At 39.7% G+C, this 22,184-nt stretch overlaps 1 protein-coding gene across 1 annotated transcript in view; it reads left to right on the top strand.

Moving 5' to 3' along the window:
• Window positions 1-22,184, top strand: part of TMEM135 (transmembrane protein 135) — a 189,484-nt gene that overhangs the window by 94,897 nt on the left and 72,403 nt on the right. The gene's annotated exons all lie outside the window — the stretch shown is intronic.

Genomic DNA, 22,184 nt, shown 5'->3' with positions numbered 1-22,184 from the left:
CTCCTCTAGTTAAAAATCATAAGTATATTTCTAGATAAGTCTTTAATTTTTTATAATTTACCTTATTTTTCCATAAACTAACAAAAATACATTTTAAAAATATTTTTTGCTAAGTTTTTAATGGAGTAAGACATTTTTCAGATGTAAGTTGTTTTCATGGGATAATTGTTGTTGTTGCTGTATTTGAAATTTAGAACCTGCGTATTAGAAAAGAGTTGAACTCGCTGGTGCTGTGTTGTAGTACGGGCTCTGATGCGGTAGACCCGGTACTTTTACTCAATTTTAGCTGTGGTTCTGTAGCAAAATCAAATGCGAAATACAGATGCAAGTTTCATAATTAACAACAGTTCAAAATTTTGTTAAAACATCTTGATCGTGGTATCGTTTCCTTAACACTAAATCAAGTCATCAGTTTAATATATTTACAAACATCAGTAAAGGACACGTAGATACAGTACTTGATGGCTGTGTGGTTTAGACTGGAAAAGATGTGACTGAGGAGGTACTGCTGCCAGAAAGAGCGCGCTTCTCACCCAGCTTTAGCTGCGGGAAGGTCTTCTCATCTGGACTAGTTATTTTAGCATCTCAGGGAGGTGCTTACGGAGTCTGTCCTTACTGAGGAGAGAGAGCTTAAATTAAAGAGAGCTTTAAGTAAATCCCTAGCTCCTTGGGTAACATTGGATGAGGTGAATACCCCCTCATGCAGTATTTTACTTTCATAAGTAAATATTTTCATTATTTTACTATTTACTTATTCATAAGTAAATAAGTAAAGCTTAAGAAGTAATACCTAATAAGTAATACTTATTATTTATTATTTACTTATTCATAAGTAAATATTTTCATTATTTATTTGCATAAAATAATGAAAAACACTTGATCATTCTTTGTTCTAGGACTCGTGTTCCAGTTACAAGTGTCATAATGATTACCTAGCAATCTAGGGACCAGACCAGCTCTGTAGATTGTAGGCAGCCCAGGCACGACGCGTTTGAAGGTGTCCAGTTTTATGTTTCCTCAGTAGCAGGTGTCTCTGCAGAAGTGAATTCTGGTTGATTTTTTTTTTTTCCAAGTGAAAATTGCAAATTTTAAATCGAATTTCTGATTCTAGTGATTGTGCTTGTGTGCAAAGTGATGATTAAATACATCCTTTCGAGGCATCTTATAATTGGGCTGAAAGTTTGACAGCCGCTTTGACAACAAAGCTGCTGGTCACTTGACGGCCAGTTCTGCTCTATCTCAGTTATCATGCTTTATTCTTGGATGGCCTTAAGAGATACTGACCGACCCAGAAGGATGCAGGCTTAGTCTTCTGTCTTAATTTGCTCAACAATGCAAAGCTCTTCTAAATTTGGTCAGATGTTTTTTAAGGGAATCCAAGATTCTCCTCCATCAGCCACTGCACAGCCGTGTGAAAATATCTTCCCCTTCACAGAAGCCAACTCAGTGACGTGTCAGGGACTCGGCTTTCTCATCCCATATAGTAACATCCCATTGTTTATCCAACAGCTTACCAGCTTCAAGGGGATTATCTGGATGAGCGTACCAGCATTGCAGACCCAGTGAAAAAGCTCAGAAGAAGCGTGAATTCGGTAGTTGTGTCCAAAGTTAAGAGGTTGGCTTCCCAAACAAGTTAGCAGCTTCAGGATGGATGTGTAAGTGTGCAGGCAAAGAGATGGAGTTTGTGGTGTAGTCTCAGCCTGGTGAAGGAGAGGGTATTTTATCCAGCTCACGAAAGGGTTGTCTCCTTCAGGAAACAACCCTTACTGCAGATGGAGTGCCACCCTTGGATCTCATCTGTTCATTATGGCGCAATGGACATTACTGGTGGCGTTTCCTGTCCACTAAAGCTGCTGTCAAAAGCTCTGCTCTCTCCAATTACTTGAACTTTTTAAATTTTGAAGTGTATTCTCAGGACAGCCTTTACTTTTTAGTTAGTCTGAACTGTCTCATATAAACTCAAGAAATATAGGTGTGTTAAGAATTAAATTCTAGTCCATATCAACAACAAGTTATGGAAAGGATGTCAGAGATAAGGAAATCTGTTAGGTATCCACAATACCATCAATATGTATGTGCATCATACACTTTTTAGAGTTCTGGCTTCTTGGAAATCTTGCTAGTACTTTGCAGATCAGAAAAAAGATGTGGAAATATAATACATGTTGTTCTTAGTGCTTCTGCAAGACGTGACACCATGACACGTGTTACTTTAAAAATTCAGTTCTAATGGGTCTGTGCGTTTTATTGTAAAGAATAGAAAATTGTTTCTGTTTTCTGAAATTTTACTTTCTTTGAAAGGGATCCATGAAAAATACATTGCTTAAAATGTAGAAGAGGTCATTTGGAGAAAAAGATTAACATCAGTTACTACTTTCTGACAAAAACATTGATTTTGCTGAGACTTCAGGTGCATGGCTACATTTTGTCCAGTTCTGCTGGACTTAAATGATAAAATTCAGGTCCATATACAATAATAATAATAATAATAAAAAAAGAATAATTATTTTTGGAAGAGTTTGGGAACTGTCTGTGAGGAAGTGCTAGAAGAAACTTGGAATTTTTGGGTAGGTTCCTGAAATGTGTCCAGAGATTTGAAACAACTGTGTACTGACCATTGAGACACTGCAATAATGTCAAGAGCTCATTAAATTTAGCTGCATGATTGATTGTATGGGCAGTTATAAATGCAGCTAATCTCCCCGTAGTAACTTTTTCATGTTCCCAGTAGATAATTTTTGCGGTGCAACACCGTACTCTTGGAAGTGGGTGCTGTCTGCAGCTACATTAATGGGAAAATCAGCTTTTAATAATTTCCGCAGCAGCAATTAATTTTCCTAAATAAAAATGATCTTTCCAAATGAATTGTTTTAGATCTTGATAACCAACTCATAGCTGTATGCTTTTAAAGAGTTTTTTGTGAACTGTGTTTGACGAGGTTGCAGTTCTTTGAGTTGTTTGGTATACGCTTGTAAGCGATATTATTTGAATCTCTGCTCATTTATACTTTAAAAAAGTAGAAAAATCTCAATGTCACCAAGTATCACCATACTTTTGAAGCTCTCCAGAAACAGACTGATGAGATTTGGTAGACCAGGTAGACCACAATCTCTGTCCCTTCCCCTGTCGCTCCTCTCCTCCTTTCCCCACTGGTCTGATCCCACTCTGGGGCTGCAACTTGTCACTGGGGACTTTACCCACCGTGCTGTGCCGTGCCGTGCCGTGCCATCAAAGATGTCATTTGAGGGGCTGGGACAGCTCTTGTGGCAGCCCTTCTGCCCAGCTCCCAGCTGGGAGGTGTTGGGAGCAGGTAACCGTCCCACCTTCCTGGGGAAGGGCGAAGGGTGAGGGAGGCGGGAGGTGCAGAGCAGAATAGGGCAGTGGCGTAATATTAAGGAAATTGTGATGATTTTAGTTGTTTTACTACATACCGATTTTCAAATGCCGTATTCTGTACAATAGGAATTGGGATATTGCTGTGGTACTGGCAACAAAGTAGTGCCTCTAGGCATGAACAAACATCTGTACCAACCTTTAAGCTTTTAAGAGAATATTTAAGCAATCACCAGAAGGCATAATCTTATGTTAACCTTGTTTCACATTACTTTTGCTGTTTTAGTAATATTTTGTTCTGTGTCATGGTAGGAGTAACAGTAGCAGAAGAAATGGAAATTAATCTGACTTCTCTGTAGTATTCTCTGCGAGTGCCAAGGCTTTTTCCTGAACCTCTAACTTACATGTTAAGAAGTGGGTGACAGATCTTCTAACATTTAAATGATGGTCAGTAAAAACAAACAAGACAATTCTAAAACTGCCGGGAGAAAGAGGAGCCTAATACAATGTAAACAGTTTATCCCAATCGAGTTGTAATGAAGTTCTGTAACGGAAGAAGAGTGGATGTTTCCTGGTGTGCGAGCCTTTGCTGTGTAATCGTTTAAAAAGAAGTACATTAATAAGTATTTCATTCCACTGATTTCTGTATCAGTTTTGAACTGCTTTTTATTAATTCTAAGAATCTTAAAGATTAATAAAAACTTAGGCAAAAGCACTGTGAATCTCGCTAGAACAGTTTAAAAGTAGCGCTTCTCTTAGCTTCTGGTTAGCATCCCCTCTTTCCCCTCCGTCTCCACGTAGGAGATAGTTCAAAGGACCAAATGAGGAGCTCTTGGAAGCAAAATGAGTTGCTCCACGTTGCCCAGCTGTCACCTAGAACGTGCTCCCGTCCCTGGCTGGCTGCAGCGGAGTGGGTGCCGAGCACTCGCACAAGCTGCTTCGCAGCTCCGAGGCACAGCCGAAGGAAAGGTAACCTCCGGCAGCGGGACCGAGCAGCCATCTGCAGCGAGAACATCTTCAACTCGCAAAGTCCTTCCTTTCCCGGGACAGAGAAGTATCTATGCCTCCTCAGGAAGCCTCACCAAAAAAAAAATTCCATCGCTGCATGAACGCCTTCATTCAACAGATAACGTGATCTCTGCCTTCACCCCCTTCCACACAGTTCTATGTCTTTCCTAGCGTGCTCACATAAAATGCTAATTGTTAAGAGCCCTCGTTACTCTGAGGAGTTCACTGTATCTTACGATGACAACTAGTGTCAGCTGGACATGGTGGGGGCTCCGATCTTGGGAAATGTGAGAGGCAGTTGAAGCTTCCCGTGCTGTTTCCCCCTCCTCACGTTCTCAAGGGGGCTCTTACTTGCAGAGAAATGCGTGTAGCTCACAGGGTTACCGAAAACTCTGCCAAAGTAGTGGGGAAAGACAGAAACACTGATGTTAAATGACATCATATGCAAGGTGCCAGGATTTATGCATAAACATAAATAATTATAATCAATTTTAAATATTTTTCTTCAATTACTAAATGCCAAAATACCATTATATATGTATATATGAAAAACCACATTTGTAGTAGGTGTCAGCTTAGTTGTGCATCATTTTAAAGAAAAGAAATCCACAGTTGCTGAACGCGTTCTTTAATGCCTGTTTCTCCTGGCTGCAGTTTTGGCTTCCTCAGCTCCGTCCTGCGCTGGCCAGCGGTGTCACCAGCAGAGCAGAGAGAGCGGCTACGGGCTCAGGTATAGGGGTCAGGGAATTTTGGAGGCTGAAAAACAGCTATTTGTCTGTTGTGACTAAATTACTGTAAGTCTAAGCTTGCTAAAATTTCCAGTAATTTCAAATTTGTTCGTCTAACTTAGTTTAATTATCACGCACACCACTTAAAGTAATAATTAGGCAGTTGCAATGGTGGGAAAACCCTGCTGCCGATTTCTGAATTATGAAAATATGTTATTTATTCTACTCCTTTAAACCTCTCCCTTTACTATTTTTAGTGCTTATCAGAATTTCGTTGTGTTCTGATACTGTTTATATTTTTCATCAGTCTGAATGATTACTGGATACGGTGGCTTTCATGATGCTGCCTTGGACAGAATATTTTGCTTGGAATATTACTTCAATACATGTGCTTTGCAGCAAATGAAATTATTTCAACACCTGTAAACTTTTAAAGACAAATACCTCTTGCAGTTCGTTTTTGGATACTTAGGTAATATCAAACCTTGTAATTCTTCAGTGATTATGAGCTCTGGAAGAAAAAGAGGCAAGCAGAAATCCTCATGGTGGAGATGAAATCTTGGATGATATCCGTAACGTGAGCTAAGGAGTTGTGTTCAGAAGTCTAATATGAGACATCTGCACAGACTGTTAAGAAAATTTATTGTTATTTTAGTATTTACTACATTTGTAATGCTCTTATAGGATAAGTAACCAGATTTAAATTTCAGCTTACATATGGATTTAATATTTAGAGATGTTAGTGTTTTTTGTAGTTTTCATGTGCAATGTTATATGTCAAGAACATTTCTAATTCTGCATATTCAGCGTGTCCTGATTTGAACAGTTCACAGCTACTTCACATTTATTCATCAAATTTACGAAGATGGGAGGTTCAAATCACGCTGGTTGAGTTGATGGCATTGTTAGGAGTTTGCAGTGTGTAACAGGCTACGATTTGATTTCGGTGTGGCTTGGGCTGATGTAGGTGGATGTGAAGCCAACTGCCGGCTCCCACCCCCGCTCCGTCCCTGGGAGGGTAATACCGTTACTTGCAGATGGATCGGGTCTGTGATTTGTTTTTCCATGCATCTCTGCGCCAGCAGAAGACACATGGCAGTGATCAGCAAAAAAAGGTGCCGGAGAGGAGGAGTGGTGATGACGTCAATTGACGTTGCCTAAAAGTAATTCGTGAAGCTTCAGGCTGGACTGAGACGTGACCGAGTGATGAGCAAACCTGCACAGCAAGATGTGTAGCCACCGTGAAGAACTCATCAGTTAGGAGAATCGCAGTGACCCAATCTTAGAGTTTAGATGGAGATTTAAAGTGCAGGTTTTAATTTTGGTCCAGTATGGTGGAGCGCTATAATATAAAACACCTGCATGTGTTGCCTGTGAATATCCTGGACCCTGTAACCTGTGTTAACTATAAACAGAATTATATATATATGTCTATAAATAACTGAAAAGTTAAAATGATAGTAATTTCACAGGTGCTTTGTAGTTCTGATGTGAATTAATATTTAAAACAACAAAACAAAGCCCTGTATAGCATTTTAGGGGCCCAAATTCAATTAAACAGACCTGTTTCAGCTGTTTCAGAAGTATTTCACTCTGATGTAACATGGTGAATTTAAAGGAATGTGGAAAAGTTTACTGCTTGTAGATCATAAATTTTAAAGCTATTCCTGGCAGAATTTAGGATAAAGTTGGAGTAACATGTCGACAAAACCATTAAAATGTATTTTTCTTATCATTTAAAGTTCCTTGAGAGTGTGTGTGTAGGTTTGGTGATATATTCAGAACCATTGCGTGTTATTTAGGGTATTATTTGACATAAAGTAATTCTGTTATGTCTGTTTTTTCCTGAAGTCTAAACTGCATGTATAAAATACATACGTTAACTAGAGCTATATTCAGCATATCTATTGAAAAATAGCAGACCACAGGGAGGAGATGACTTCCATGTGAAGTCAAAAAGTTCTTCTTGCGGTGGGGACACTAATTTTGGCCTCTCTCTGCCACCCAGCTGCCGATTTCACTGGATCTCGCAGGAATGTAATTCTCTTTGAGACATGGAGCTTTGCTGAATTTGGATAAAACCAGGCTGTAAGTTGTAGAGGTGTAGGTGAGGACTGTTTGAAAAGGAACTCTCTTCTTTTTTTTAGGAAATGGAACTCAAAAGTACAGGAGTATTTTATTCTGTTAGTTTGTTAATTGCCCAGAGTTAACATTTATAAATGTAGTGTCCTTGCCTGAGTCAGACTAGCAAGCAAAATAATATGGTCAGTAAGAAGAAACTAATTGTAAGGCTTTTCTTATTTCTGGGATTAAGAAATGAGGATCCCTTCAGCTATGGGTGAAAGCTGGCAAGAGCAGATTTTGTGGGAAAAAAATGTCAGCTTCAAGTGTTTGAGAGAACATTATTCCCCGATAAAAATCTACGCTGGTCGAACATGAATTAGGAACACCTTTGTACAACTTGAGAATGATGAAAACACCACCAGAGAAAAGTTGCAGTTGCCCAGAACTGGGCAGGAAATTTACAGCTGAAATCACACTGATAAGAAAGCCATGAATGCGAAGGGAAAGGAAAAATGAGGCAAGGCAACTAAATAACTCATGCAAAAGATATGATAAAATCAGGAATAAAAATTAGCATTGGAGCTTAAAAGTTAGATTAGGGAATTGAATGGGAATTAGGTAAGTTTGATGATTTGATACCATTGCACTTTTAATTACATTCACAACCACAGAATGAATATAAGTGAATATTGTGAGAAGTTATATTACGCACAAAGAGTTGTAAGCTGGGAAAGGTGAAATAGCTGCTAAATCCCTATAGAAATACCAAAATACTCCAAACAAAAACAACCTGACACAAAATCAACCTTAATTATAGGTATTTGAAAGTGTATCTACATTATTTTTCTTGAAGTTGTTTGAGCAGAAACAGATGGCTGCAGACCACACAGTCTGTAAGGGTTAATCATTGAGATATTTTACTCATTTACTGGGAATATTTGCATCTGTAAAAACAGTAATGAATGCAAGTGGTTGGAAGATGAAGTTATTGTTCAGGAGTGCAAATCAGCTTTTGAAATCTGTTTGCATTCTTAAATTTACTCCAACATCTACTTGATTGAATTGCAATTTTATTACTTTGGCAGTAGTCTAAGCTATTTATTATTGCATTAAGGGCATAATGCATATCTAGATTTGTTACATTTTGTGGTGTTCTTTTTTCCAAGTAATTGATTATTTTTCTGTATAATCTGTGTTAATTTATCATTGATTTAGAAAAATCATTAGGCAAACAGATATGTCTTTTTAATAATCCGGGGGGAAAATCACAGAATCACAGAATGGTCAGGGTTGGAAGGGACTTTCAGAGATCATTTAGTCCAACACCCTGCCAAAGCAGGTTCACGCAGAGCAGGTTGGACAGGATTTCATCCAAGTGGGTTTTAAGTATCTCCAGAGTGGGAGACTCCACCACCTCTCTGGGCAGCTTGTTCCAGTGCTCTGCCACCCTCAAAGTAAAGAAGTTTTTCCTCATGTTTAGGTGGAATTTCCTGTGTTCCAGTTTGTGCCCATTGCCCCTTGTGCTGTCGCTGGGCACCACTGAAAAGTCTGGCCCCATCCTCCTGACACCCGCCCTTTAGATATTGATAAGCATTGATGAGATCCCCTCTCAGTCTTCTCGTCTACAGAGAGAAAAAAATGCTTCTTTACTTAATGTAGTTGAGTACAGTGTAGTTCTGTGTAGAGTCTGTATGCAAATGCAGTTTGCTAAGCTCTTCTAGGATCTACTACTTCACCAACTCACAGAAGACTTGAAGTTGGAAGGCACCTCTGGACATCAGCTAGTCCAACCTCCCTTCTCAAAGCATGGTTCAGTGGAGCAGGTTGCTCAGGGCTTTTTCCAGTTGACTTTTGAGGACCTCCATGAATGGAGGCTTCACTGAGCAACCCATTCCAGTGCTTTAGATATTGATAAGCATTGATGAGATCCCCTCTCAGTCTTCTCGTCTACAGAGAGAAAAAAATGCTTCTTTACTTAATGTAGTTGAGTACAGTGTAGTTCTGTGTAGAGTCTGTATGCAAATGCAGTTTGCTAAGCTCTTCTAGGATCTACTACTTCACCAACTCACAGAAGACTTGAAGTTGGAAGGCACCTCTGGACATCAGCTAGTCCAACCTCCCTTCTCAAAGCATGGTTCAGTGGAGCAGGTTGCCCAGGGCTTTGTCCAGTTGACTTTTGAGGACCTCCATGAATGGAGGCTTCACTGAGCAACCCATTCCAGTGCCTGTCAACTCTTGGAATCCAAAAGTTATTTCGTAGATTTAAACATAATTTCATGGTTTTCCACTTGTGCCCATTGCCTCATTTCCTGTTACTGGGTGCCACTGCAGACAGTCCAGATCAGTCTTCTAATTTCCCCCACCAAGAATTTATTTATACACGTTGCTAAAGTTTCCCTCTGGGTCTTCTCTTCTCCAGACTGAACGTCCCCAGTTATCTCAGCCTCTGCTCCATACCCTTCTGATTCTTTGCTGGACGCTCTCTGGCATGTCCTTATGTATATATAAATATGAATTTCTAGTGTCATGAAGCCTGTTCTTCTCAACGATATTGCCTATTAAAGCATGAACTGTATCAATTCGCTTTGTACACAATATTTTTGGTGAGGTATTAGTCAAGAACATGCTCTCCTAATTTTTGCTTTGCTCCACAGTTTCAGAACACCCTTTGTTGGGAAGGAGGTTTATTTTGTTACGAGATCATTGAAGTATTTGTTCAAATGCCGTAGGTTCCTGCACCAGTCTTAACCACAATTAGCCTTGTACAAGTTAGAGACTGTTTATATCCGAAAGGCAGAGAAATTTGAACTATTTCAGTTTCCGAGTGCCCGAGCCCCGTGGAGGATTACAAGTGACCGTGTGACTCCACTTTGTGTCTAATCACTCTCACAGCAGGAAGGGATTGAGTTGTTCTTGCGTCCGGCCTTACTGTGTGTCTGTCTTACTCCTGGTCCTCGGACAGAGGCAAGGGGGGTATTTAAACAGAGCTGGAGGTACCCTTTTACTGAGTGATAAATATTTTGGATTTGTTTTATGGAGAATTTTCTAGATTCCCCACTTTGAAAAGCTCTAAGGCGACTTTCTAGTTCAGAAGCAATAGGAAACCTTTTAAGATAGGGGTTTTCTCTTTCAACTACTTATTTTTTCCTATAAAAAAGGTGTCCTTAGTCTAATTCTTGACTTTCAAAAACTTGTAGCAAAATTCTCTTTGTGATAACTTCCTTTGTGAGTATTGGAAAAATGTGATCAATATAACTGCAAATATTCCTCGGTAATTAGAAACGAACTACAAAATCTGCTGAACGGCTGTTAGTTATTCTCTTAATGCACGTTAATGAAAATCAAGGTTTCAGAAGTCGTCAAAGTTCATGTCCACCCAGGCAGGCCTAATGTAGCAAGACTTGTCCCACTGAGGACGTGCTGATTTTCTCAAGAGGCCTCCAAAAACAAAGCAAATCTAGAAAACAAAAAAGCCCCCAAACCTCCAGCTGTCTGAGTATTAAAGTCATGGTTGAGGGGGCTTAAAGCTGAGCTATGTCAGGAAATGGGAAATGAACTGAAAACACGGCCGTGTCACATTTAGTACATTTCTTGTGGTGTGTAAACCGTGAATTTACCACGTCTCTTGGCAAAAATCTTCTCTGGTAGGGACTAATCACTGAAGCTGTTAATTTTTCCCATATTGGTCAGAATTCCATGTGTAACCTTTCAACAGCAATCCATTTGGCGGTGTTTCTCCTGATGTTTGGCTGTGCGGCTGCCATGTATCAAGGTATAGTTTTCGGAGACGGGTGCTGGGCTGTGCGACGCAGTGCGTGCGGGCGCCTGTGCCATTGGGAGCAGAACACAGACCTCAGGCGGGAACACGTTGCAGAATCACCAAGCATGATCCTCCTAATGATCCTCAGCAAGCCCCTACCTGTTATACTTTTTTTTTCCCCCACACTGGTAAATGCAAAATAAGGAAAAAAGGCTGCTGCAGAAAGCTTTTGTTGAAGAAGATACATCTGAATGTTATTTTCAGAATCATAGACTCATCTAGCTTGGAAGGGACCTTTAAGATCATCGAGTCCAACCATAAACCTGACACTGCCAACGTCACCACTAAATGATATCCCCCAGCACCATATATACCTGTCTTTTAAATACCTCCAGGGATGGTGACTCCCCCCCTTCCCTGGGCAGCCTGTTCCAATGCTTGATAACTCTTTCAGGGAAGAAATTTTTCCTAATATCCAATCTAAATGTCGCCTGGCACAACTTGAGGCCATGTCCTCTCATCCTATCGCTTGTTACTTGGGAGAGGAGACCGACCCCCACCTCTCCCCAACCTCCTTTCAGGCAGTTGTAGAGAGCGATAAGGTCTCCCCTCAGCCTCCTTTTCTCCAGGCTGAACAACCCCAGTTCCCTCAGCTGCTCCTCAGAAGACTTGTGCTCCAGACCCCTCCCCAGCTTCATTGCCCTTCTCTGGACACGCTCCAGCACCTCCATGTCTTTCTTGTAGTGAGGGGCCCCAAACTGAACACAGTATTTGAGGTATATAAAGCTATATGTAATCTCAATTGAGATATATAAATATATGAGAATATAAAGATGATGCTTACACCCCCCTCCTTAATTCTGATGCAGTGTCTTGGTTGTCAGTGGCGATGTGTTTATTGACTTCAGTTAATTTGGGGGCATTTTATTTTAGTCCTACTACTGAGTAATAATAATTGAAAAATGAGCTGTCTTTAAGGACATGTCATGTCTTTCAATTCTATCTATGCCCTTTAATTGTAGGTTATGCATGTGATACTCTGCGTGTCTCTGTATTGAGCAATTGAGTCCATAGTGTTATCCAACCAGATATGTGTGTGTGTGTGTGTGGAAATTTCCTTGATTTAAGTGCATCTTACAATACAGAAGAAAAACTTGATTTTAAAAAATTGTTATCTGTAGAATATTTGTTGCGATTCATTGCGAGCGTTTTGCTTCAGAAACGTGGTTTCTTGTTCTTGTGATATACTGGCTGGAGTTTCCTCCTGCTCTTTTCTTCCTTTTGTAATTATTACTAAGCCAGACAAGGTGGTTGTGTTTTTTGTTTTTTTTTAATCAGGAAAGAGCAACTCTCCCAAATAATTTGATGTCTCTGTAGCCCTAAGTTATTGTACTTACTTGCTATGTATATATATTTTCATGTGTGTGCTTTTTTTTCTAGTTAGATACTGTTTGAAATGAGAAGGAGGCTGTGTGGCCGCCTAACAGAATGATGTTTTTACGGCTGATAATTGAGGGTTTATGTTTTATAGCCTGGAACATGACTTGGAGAGCTGGGAGCAGCAGAAGATACAGAATAGGATTGGAGGTGTGTCCCCATTGCTCAGTGTTGGAGCCGCCCGCCAGTTGTGTTTCAAAGGGTTGATTAGTTTGAGAAATGAACCCGGACCAGCTCTTCCAATGTGTTATGCTGTAAAATAGCTCTTCTTCACTTTTTTAGGAAGGCATAATAGCAAGGTACTGAGGTTTTGTTTGTCAGTTGCTTTTTTATAGTTCAGTCTCTCAAGCATGGGCATCCTTGAGAGCGGTGGACTCTGTCAAGAGCTTTAAGAAAGGCTGTTTCCTGGCTCTGTTACAGTATGGTTTAGATTTGTTTGCTGTGCTTAAGGTCATACGAAAATAGGGGAAGAGACTTGACAAGTGTTTTTTGAGAAAACAAGTGAAGGGTGCCAAAGTGTTTAGCTTATATGTGTATATATGGAATTTGTGAACTAGAAAATCAAGGGTTTAATTTTCTTTTTTATTCTTTCATGCTCTTCTGAGACTGGCAGGTGCTCCCTGTCTTGGCTCAGTTGCCTTCTACATTTGCCAATTGCAATCGTTTAATCGGGATCAAACAACAGTGCTTTAACATGAATCCATATAATCTCTTGTTTAGTAACACATACTAGTGTTTCTTTTGATCTTATCTGTCTTAGAGACGGTCTTAGAGATTGCTTGAGGCTTGCTGGCAGAGAAAAAATATCAGAGCCTCTTACAGCTGAAGTGGTGTAGGTGTAGCTAAATTGGCCAAGTGCCCGAAAAGGATCTGACAAATTGTTTTCTACATTTTCGTGAAACCTGTTAATTTTAAAGCAGCAGCAATGTTGCATTTCTTCAGAAGTCACCTGATATAAACTAGAAAAATAATCATTATGTGGATGACCAAGATTATGACAATAGTTTTCGCCAGTACTTTTGATAGCTCATGAAATTTTCCCCAAATACGGTGGATTTCAAGTAGAGAGGGACACCAGGTGATATAAAGGTTTTCATTTAATAGGATTTACTATAGAAAGAAGGTAAAACATTGCATAATTTGAAATGCCCGGAAAGAGATGGTTCCATTCTAGGATTATCAATTGGCGTATGTCTTTTGGGATCACAAGAAATTCGAGCTTGATAAAAGACAGGCACCATTTTCCATGAGTCGCTATGCTTTTGTACAAAACCAGATGACCTGTTTTCAACGTGAAATAACTTTACATCTTTGTTTTAAAAAATTTAAAAGTTATGTTTCTGTGCAGGAAGTATGTGACTTCTTTAATAAGCAATGGCAACACTGAGAATCAAATAGCTCATTTTCGCTGCTCACTGCAGTTCTTCGGAACTGAAAGGTGCTGTTGATAGAGAAGTAAGGGATATTATAAAGATTACTACTTAAAAGGTAATTGAAAAAAAATTACAGTTTTTCAATTAATGTGTAAAAGAGAGGCAATATGTGACTTCAGAGTAACCAGAGTGCTAAATTTTGTACATATTTGTACCCAGCAGGTACTGAGAGTAATATCTGATTATGGTATATGTGTTTTGTTAAATCTGTGTCACACCTTGGACTCGGAGTATTGGTCGTTCCAGACCTGTATGTGCTTGAGGAAAATCAGAATGCTTTGCATTCCCCATTGGCTCCTTCTGTTTCCATGGGGGATTGAAATATAAGGAGTTTGTGGCTAAAAACAGAGGTTAGTTCTTCAGAACACCCTGGCCCTGACTAAGGGACTGTCTGGTCCTCTGAGGGGCCATCTGTAAGACAGGGAGAGGACCGAGGCACCCTGAGACTGAGACAGCGGGAGCTGCTGCGGGATTTGGGAGTATATTTTCCCTTCAGCCTTTGCTATATTTTCACTACACCCTTAATAGGCCATTTGACAGATCTAAAGTGTGTGTTATATTCAATAGTGAGATTTAAACAAAGAGCAGTGGATTCAGAAGCTTTTGCTGAGTTGTGTACACATACACGTTTTAGTATATGTAGTGCATTCATTTAAAAAACACACGTGAATAATACTATTTTGATGAATGCTGACACCACAGGAGACCATTATAATCATCCAGTCATTTACTGGCGAAGACTGGTCGGTGAATCTCACCACCTTGTACATTGAGTGTACAACTCTTGGTACACAAAACAGTCTAATCATATTTGCTAAATTAATCTTACTAACCAGAGGAAAAAGGTGCCATTTTACTAGTCTCAATTTGACAGACTTCAGGTTCTGACCATCGTATGTTGTTTTTTCTACCAAATTAAGGAATCGTCTTTACCCATCCAGGCTCCTGTAACAATACTCCAGCTACTTCCCCGTCTTCTCTTGAATAAGCCAAAAGAGTTGAGATAGTGGCAGCTTCAGTTTTATTGCAGGTTGTGTATTCTGGGCATTGAATTGCTCTTTGTAGCTGCCTCTTCTGTTTTATACATATATATATGTATACATTTTATATATATATATATAAAAAAAATATATGCCAAGCCCGTTGCTGATATTGTCTGGTAGTAAATAGCAGCTACAGCCTTCCTTTGTGCCAAGTCAGAGCTTCAGTGCTGTTTATAGCAGTGAACTCTGGCGGTGTGGCTGATACTGTTCACCGCTCGTGGGTTTAGGGCTGAAGTCCTGCCCCTTAGTCCCACAGCCGTGAAGATGGAACTGTCATAGAAAGAACTGCCATGTCAGCTAATGGTGACTAACTCCATCGGGTAATTATTTACTGTAATATTTTTTTTTGCCTGGGGCATGAAATAATAATAGAAAATACCTATACTTACATTAGTAACTACAGATCAGATTAGTAAGTAAAGGTCAGATTACATTTGTAAGTATAGGTCAGATTTTAAGGGGCTGAACATAACGAAATGTGGCACCTGTTTTCACATAACTTCTTTTTATACGACTTGTGGTATCTTGTCTAATTAATCAGAAAGATTCTGTGATTTCTGTCACGTTTAACTACTATAAAATTATAGAAAACTTTATGCTTTTTAACCAGATATTTATTGGAAAAGAACAACATACCAGTTTTAAACAGGCGTTTCATGATTAGGACACTACAGTTTATGTTGGTGTAATATGCAGGTAGAAAAGAGATATTCCATGCACATTTAGTTCCTCGACTTTGGAGTATAAGACCATTACATTAGTCTGCATGTCTATTTCCATTATTTTATTTTTTTTTTTATTAGAAGGGAGCTTGTTTAAGAGATAATCTTAGTGATAAGAGCTGTAGAAAGCATTTTTATTGTAGTAATAACATGTCTTGAAATAAAATTTAGGAACCACAAGCAACAGTTGACAAATTTCTGCACCAATATATAGTTATAGTGCTGTTTGTGTAGCTCTGTGGATTTATGGTTAAAGCTAGGGTTGGTTGTTTTTTTATTAGACCAATTAGTGTGTATGGAAAACAACAAAATGGCTTTTGGGCACATGAAAAAAATCCTTCCTCGTGTCTGAAGTAGGGGTAAATCTGAAGAATGGATTGTGTACTCAAAAATCCGATGGTGCATCTTCCTTCATCCTGGTAATGTTAGCTGATACAGTAACAGAGATTACAACTACCATACTACTAATCAAGTAGGTGTATAAAGTTGAAAGGGTGCTTATAACCTCTCTCAGCAGAGAGAGCAGTAAGCTCTCCTGTGGATAAATCACTTGTTTTAAGGATTAAAAAAAGATGTGAAATGGTTCTTTTTTTCTGGCGCATGTATTTCAAGAGTAAAAATCTGTGACCACTATACAAAGCTCCCAGTTACATGTATGTAGATCACAAAATGCTTGTAAAACTGAAAATATGTATTAAAAAGTAGTCAGTGGAGAAAGCAAGCACATATTAGTATTAAATCCTTATAACTATGGCCATAGTTGTGGCACTATTCATTAGTGATTGATTTAAAAATGTATAATGATAAGTCCATTTTCTCTTTTTTGTAACTTTTGGAAGAAATTGGCCGAAGTAATAAGTTTTTTTTTTAATTTTCCATGATTTTTACTGATAAAAGTTTCCTCAGACAGACCTTAGGTGACAGTTCTTCCTTCTGTGGCACACAGCCTTCAGGAACCGGGAGTAGTAACTTTATTTTGTTATCATCCAGTGCAGGTATAGCCCTCGCACACATTGCGAAGTGGTTGGTCAAGAAGGTGATGTTTTTTCAGGCCTGGTGGATGTGTTTGAAGTCAGGTGTTGATGTGCCGGGGGTTGAAACAGCCTGAGGTCTGCTGTGAGCCGCGTTTAACACTATTCAGTGTTGAACTGTAACTCTGACACTCTGAATGCTTCTGCAGCTGATAGCACCGGTCAGTCCCTTTCCCTCCTCCTGTCTTCGTTTACACGGATTTACGTGTGTCTTCAGGGCTTTTTTCTTTTTAACTACAACATCTGCGTTACTGTGTTCCAGACTTCAGCCCTAGTCTTTATTCTGACTGTACGGGAGAACCAGCAGTCCCCGCTCAGAGGTTTTTTACCCCAGGAAATCTGACTATCATGAAAATGCTCTATGAAAATACACGTAACCTTTGGATTAGGTAATATGCACGAAAATTCAGAATACATGAGATCGGAGAGTAATTTTAATACTTTTTGTCGGTGTTTTTTTTTTTCCTTTCTGTGGTCCAAGATCTCTATCTGGCTGCAAGGGCAAGTCATCCTTGAGCTGCTGCTGGTGTTACTGGAGCTGCTGGTAACTGCTTTCAGCCAGAGCTCTTTGTTTTGTGCTCAGAACTGGGAACTGCTGAACTTCGCTTCTTGCACTGTGCTGTTTATATGAGGGCTAAGCTTTCTTGGAAAAAAAAAAATAAAATATTTGCTTTGTCAGCCAACAGAAATCTGGAAAAAGTACCTCTGAAGTTCTGTCAGCAACTTTTATCTTTCTCTTCTCTTCTCTTCTCTTCTCTTCTCTTCTCTCCTCTCCTCTCCTCTCCTCTCCTCTCCTCTCCTTCTCCTTCTCCTTCTCCTTCTCCTTCTCCTTCTTGCCTTTTTTACAGGTTTCTTGGACCACCCACTGTGTCTAGAGAGTCAGATTCTTAGCTGGTGTATTGGAACTGCAGTCAGATTGGGCTAAAACATCTGGAGAAAAAAAGGCCCCTGGATAATTACTGAATTTTAAATAATTACCCATTCCATCTTCTTCTTTCTTTTTATTTATTTATTTTATTTTATTTATTTTATTTTTTTTATTTATTAAGGTTTAGTATACTCCAGTAAAGTATAATGTAATCAATTAAAGTACAATGCTCACCTTACACACCAAATACGCTAACCTGTCCTGGAACATAGAGCTTTTTCCTTGTAACCTGTGTGCATCTCTTTAAAAATGTTAAAATATTTGGGGCGTATCGTTCTGGTTAGAAACATGTAGGTTGTCTGCTTGCTGTGTCTGTTTCTGCAGCTGGAAACTTTCAAGGTCTGTGTGTTGCCGAGCACAATTTGTTGACCTTGTATCGTAAATCAAAAAGTGATGGGCTCTGCAAGAAAAATCCCAAATGAGACTTCCTGCTCACTGGATTTTAAGGTTTACGTTCACTCAATATTTAGAATTATATTTCTGTAGGCCTTAGTATTTTTTCTTTCCTTGTATATTTATTTTTAAATCTAAAATCAGTATTGCATACTGTAGTGAGGAAGCTACAAAAAAATTCTATAGAGTGGGGAAAAGTTGAAAAAAAGGCTTATTTTGAAAGTAGCTTAATTTTGGAGCATGGTGACCATTTGCCTTCTGTTTCTTGGTGCTATGATAAGAGGACAGTCACTGGGCTTTCCACACTGGGCTGTGCATTTCATGTAAAATATTCTGCTTTAGCAGCACCTCTTGCTGTCCTTCAGTGGTGTAACTGTTGGGAGAGACAGTGTCAAACATGCCCGGAGCGTTGCTGGGAGGTGTTTAGCGCTTCTGATTTGAAATTCCTCTGATAAAGGAGATTCCACAGTCTCACAGCTATTTCTAGTTCATCGCTACCCTGTAGAGAGACCTCTTCCTAATATCTAACCTATGTTGTCTTCACCGTAGATTTAGCTCTGTCTTCCTCCTCCGGTGCTCGATGAGGCAGGTTTGTCAGTATATCATAATTACGTGAAAATAGTTGTCATGTTTGTCATTAGCTACCTCTTTTTTAGTTTAAGCAGTTTCCCACCAGTTGTACGCCACACGCCTGTTATTTTCATCGTGCTCTTCTGGACTCTGGTGTTCTGTCTAGCCTTTTCTTTAACAGTAGTGCCCAATGCTGTATTTTGGGGTGTTGCTAGCACCAGGTCATTGGTGTAATACGCTGCTGTGTTTTACCTCCTCTGCTTTTGAATAAGCCTGTAATACTTCACAGCGCTTTCGGCAGCATTGCATTGCTGATGCCTATTTATTTGTGATCTGTGGAACTTCTACTGCCTCCACAGTTGTTTCTTCCCATGATTTTTATGTATTGGATTTTTCCTGCCAGCTGCTTCATATTTGTTTTTATTGAATTTCATCTTGTTGACTCTGGGCAATTTGGTCACTTTGCGGGAAGACCTGGCCTGTAAAGGATGTTGTGACATAATCTCTGTTCCATCATTCAAATCATTACTGAAGAGGGAAGCAAAACCTCTTCGGTGACCTCAGTTAAAATGCCTTTTAGTTTGATATTGAACTGCTAACTATTTGAGTTTTCTCCTGTAGTGTTCTTGAGCAGCTCTGTGCCCAGTTAATTAACATATTCAATGATCACAAAGGTGCGTTAACATTCAGATAAATTACACCTGTTCCTTTCATTAAAACATCTGTCAAAGAAGAAAATTACAATAGTTTTAATTTACTTGTTTATTGTGTTGATTGTTTCTTATGGACTTGTTATCTAGATGTTTATAAAAAGACTGTTTCAAACAATCTATTCTAGTATAGTTGTGGAAATTAGAAGTTGCCTGGTTGACCATCTAATATTCCCTGAACTTCTCACTTACAAAAAATTGGGACTGGAAACTGGCTGGGCTGAACTGACAGACTCGAAGGGTTGTGACCAGCAGCACAAAGTCTAGCAGGAGGCCAGTCACTCACTGGTGGTGTACCCCAGGGGTCCATACTGGGGTCAGTAGCATCTTCATTAATGACCTGGACGAGTGGATGGGAGGCTGCACCCTCACCAAGTTTGCAGGTGATAATAAAATTGGGACGAGTAGTTGATGCATCTGACAGTTGTGCTGCCATCCAGAGGAACCTCGGCAGGCTGGAGAAATGAGCCGACAGGAACCTCATGAGGTTCAACAAAGGGAAGTCCTAAGAAGGACATTGAGGTGCTGGAGAGGGTCCAGAGAAGGGCAACAAAGCTGGTGAAGGGTCTTGAGAATAGGTCTTATGAGAAGCGGCTGAGGGAACTGGGGTTGTTTAGTCTGAAGAAAAGAAGGCTGAGGGGAGACCTTATTGCTCTCTACAGGTACCTTAAAGGAGGTTGTAGAGAGGTGGGTATTGGTCTCTTCTCACAAGTTACACCAATAGGACAAGAGGAAATGGCCTCAAGTTGTGCCAAGGGAGGTTTAGGTTGGACATTAGGAAAAATTTCTACACTGAAAGGGTTATCAAACACTGGAACAGACTGCCCAGGGAAATGGTTGAATCTCCATCCTTGCATGTATTTAAAAGCCATCTAGATGTGGTGCTCAAGGACATGGTTTAGAAGTGGGCCTGGCAGAGTTAGATAATGGTTGGACTTGGTGATCTTAAAGGTCTTTTCCAGCCATAATGATTCTATGAATCTATGAATGATTCTATTCCTCCCCTGAGGAGGAATAACCCCAGGCATGAGTGAATGCTGGGGGCATCTGAAAAGCAACCTTGCAGAAAAGAACTTGGGGGTCCTGGTGGACACCAAGCTGAACGTGAGCCAGCAAAGGTGGCCACCAGCCTCTTGGGTTGCACTAGAAGAAGCATTGCCAGCAGGTCGACTGAGATGATCCTTCCCCTCTACTCGGCCCTGGTGAGACACATCTGTGGTGTTGTGTCCGGTGCTGGGTTTCCCAGTACGAGACATGTGGACATACTGGAGTGAAAGGCCGTAAAGATGATGAAGGGCTTGGAGCATCTCCCATAGAAGGAGAGGCTGAGAGTGCTGGGGTGCTTTAGCCTGGAGAAGAGAGAGCTCTGAGGGAATCTTAATGATGTGTATAAATACTTGTTAGGTTCTTATCAAACTTACTAAAAAAAAAAAAATAAAAAAAAAGGAATAAAAAAAAGGGCAAGAAAAAGAGACTGTCTAGGGAAATGAGTGTTTCTAATGTGCAAAGGCATACTCCCCACTCCCTCCAAAAAAAAAGAGAAAAACCCAACAACTGTTTTTTTGCCATTTCTTACTTATTTCTTAATATCATTGCTCAGGCTGTCAAAGCTTCTTGTCCCTTCTGTATCCCAAAAATAGCATCCAGAGAACCCAGGATTGTTGTTTGAATGATTAAATACTGTTTGAACCTTGGAGGGTTAGGGCAGATCTTTTTAAGTAGAACTCAGGTTTAAATGTAAGTCTGCTTTTACTGCTAGTTTGAACTCAAATATAACATTTTATATATTATATATATATTTATATTTATAACACTTTACCCTAATGTTTTCACATAAAATTATTTTGGATGTTCACATTTTTGATGCAGAATAATGAAATACAATAGTACTGATGAAGGAAAAGGGAAAAAAAAAAAAGGGGGTAGTTTACACAGTTACCATTATAATGTCTTGTGTGACCTAATTTTAAGTCACATGCCAGAGGACTTAGAAAAGGGAAATGGTCTCATTGTAAGATTTTTTTTTCTCTGAAAGTCATTGTAAACTTTTCCTATTCAAATTTTTATCACACTTTCTGATCTGTGTCAACACGCAGCAGCCTACAGTTCTGTGTGTTTATAACCTTCAAATAGGCACTGCTGCCAGCATTTCCATTGCTTTTCACTTAAGCTGGCTGCATCTGATCATCGCCAAAACTTCTTGAACCCTTGAAAATAAGTGCAAGCGTTTTCTAAAACACTAGAAATTTTTCTGCAAGGTTTTTTGCCTCCTGAGTGATGGTATAAATATGGCCCAGTGTATCTAGAACAAAACAGTATTTTCTCACTCTCGAGCCTTTATCTGCCAAAGCTGGCATGGATTAAGGCAGGTTCTGAATTTAAAGCATTGTATAGCTATTCCTGAAACAGCTGTACGTAAGAGCAGATCTACAGTCAGGGTGCAACAGCTTGTTGCTGTCTCAAGGAGGACGGCTTCCTCCTTTCTCCCCTACACCCTTCCAGTCATCTCCTTATCTCACCAACCTGGCAGAAAGCTCTCCAAAGTTTTGATTTACTTCTTTTTCCTCCTTGAGTTCATTTTCTTCAGCATTTTTGAGTCACTGTGCAGGTGGTAAAGAGGAGGTGAGAGCACTGAGCCCCAGCAGAGAGAATGGGAGGAAGAAGTAGGACGTTCCCCTCTCAGTGCTGGGGATCTGCTCAATTTGCTTACTGGCTTTTATAATCTCGAGCAAGACTGGATTATTTCGTGCTATTGTTTATTATTATTTTATTATTTATTATTTTATTCCAGGCTATTTCAAGTGGCATTGTTTGCTGTGTTTCTTGCCCTCCTACCCTGGTTTGGATTTCATACGTTGGTTTTTTTAACTTCTACAGGAACGGCTCAAAGTCCAGGAGAAACAGGAGAATCCTTTTTGGTGGATTCAGACAGGCTTTCGTTCTGGCTTATCAGGAATAGAAATAAAGTGTAACTTTTATAATAACAGTTGTAAAATCTTCACGATCCAGAACGTGCCAAAGTAG

This window comes from Charadrius vociferus, unplaced genomic scaffold, assembly GCF_000708025.1.
Source record: "Charadrius vociferus isolate BGI_N301 unplaced genomic scaffold, ASM70802v2 scaffold1, whole genome shotgun sequence".
Classification (NCBI taxonomy): Eukaryota; Metazoa; Chordata; class Aves; order Charadriiformes; family Charadriidae; genus Charadrius; species Charadrius vociferus.
Note: the sequence above shows the minus strand (reverse complement) of the source record. Positions and strands in the feature narration are given on the sequence as shown.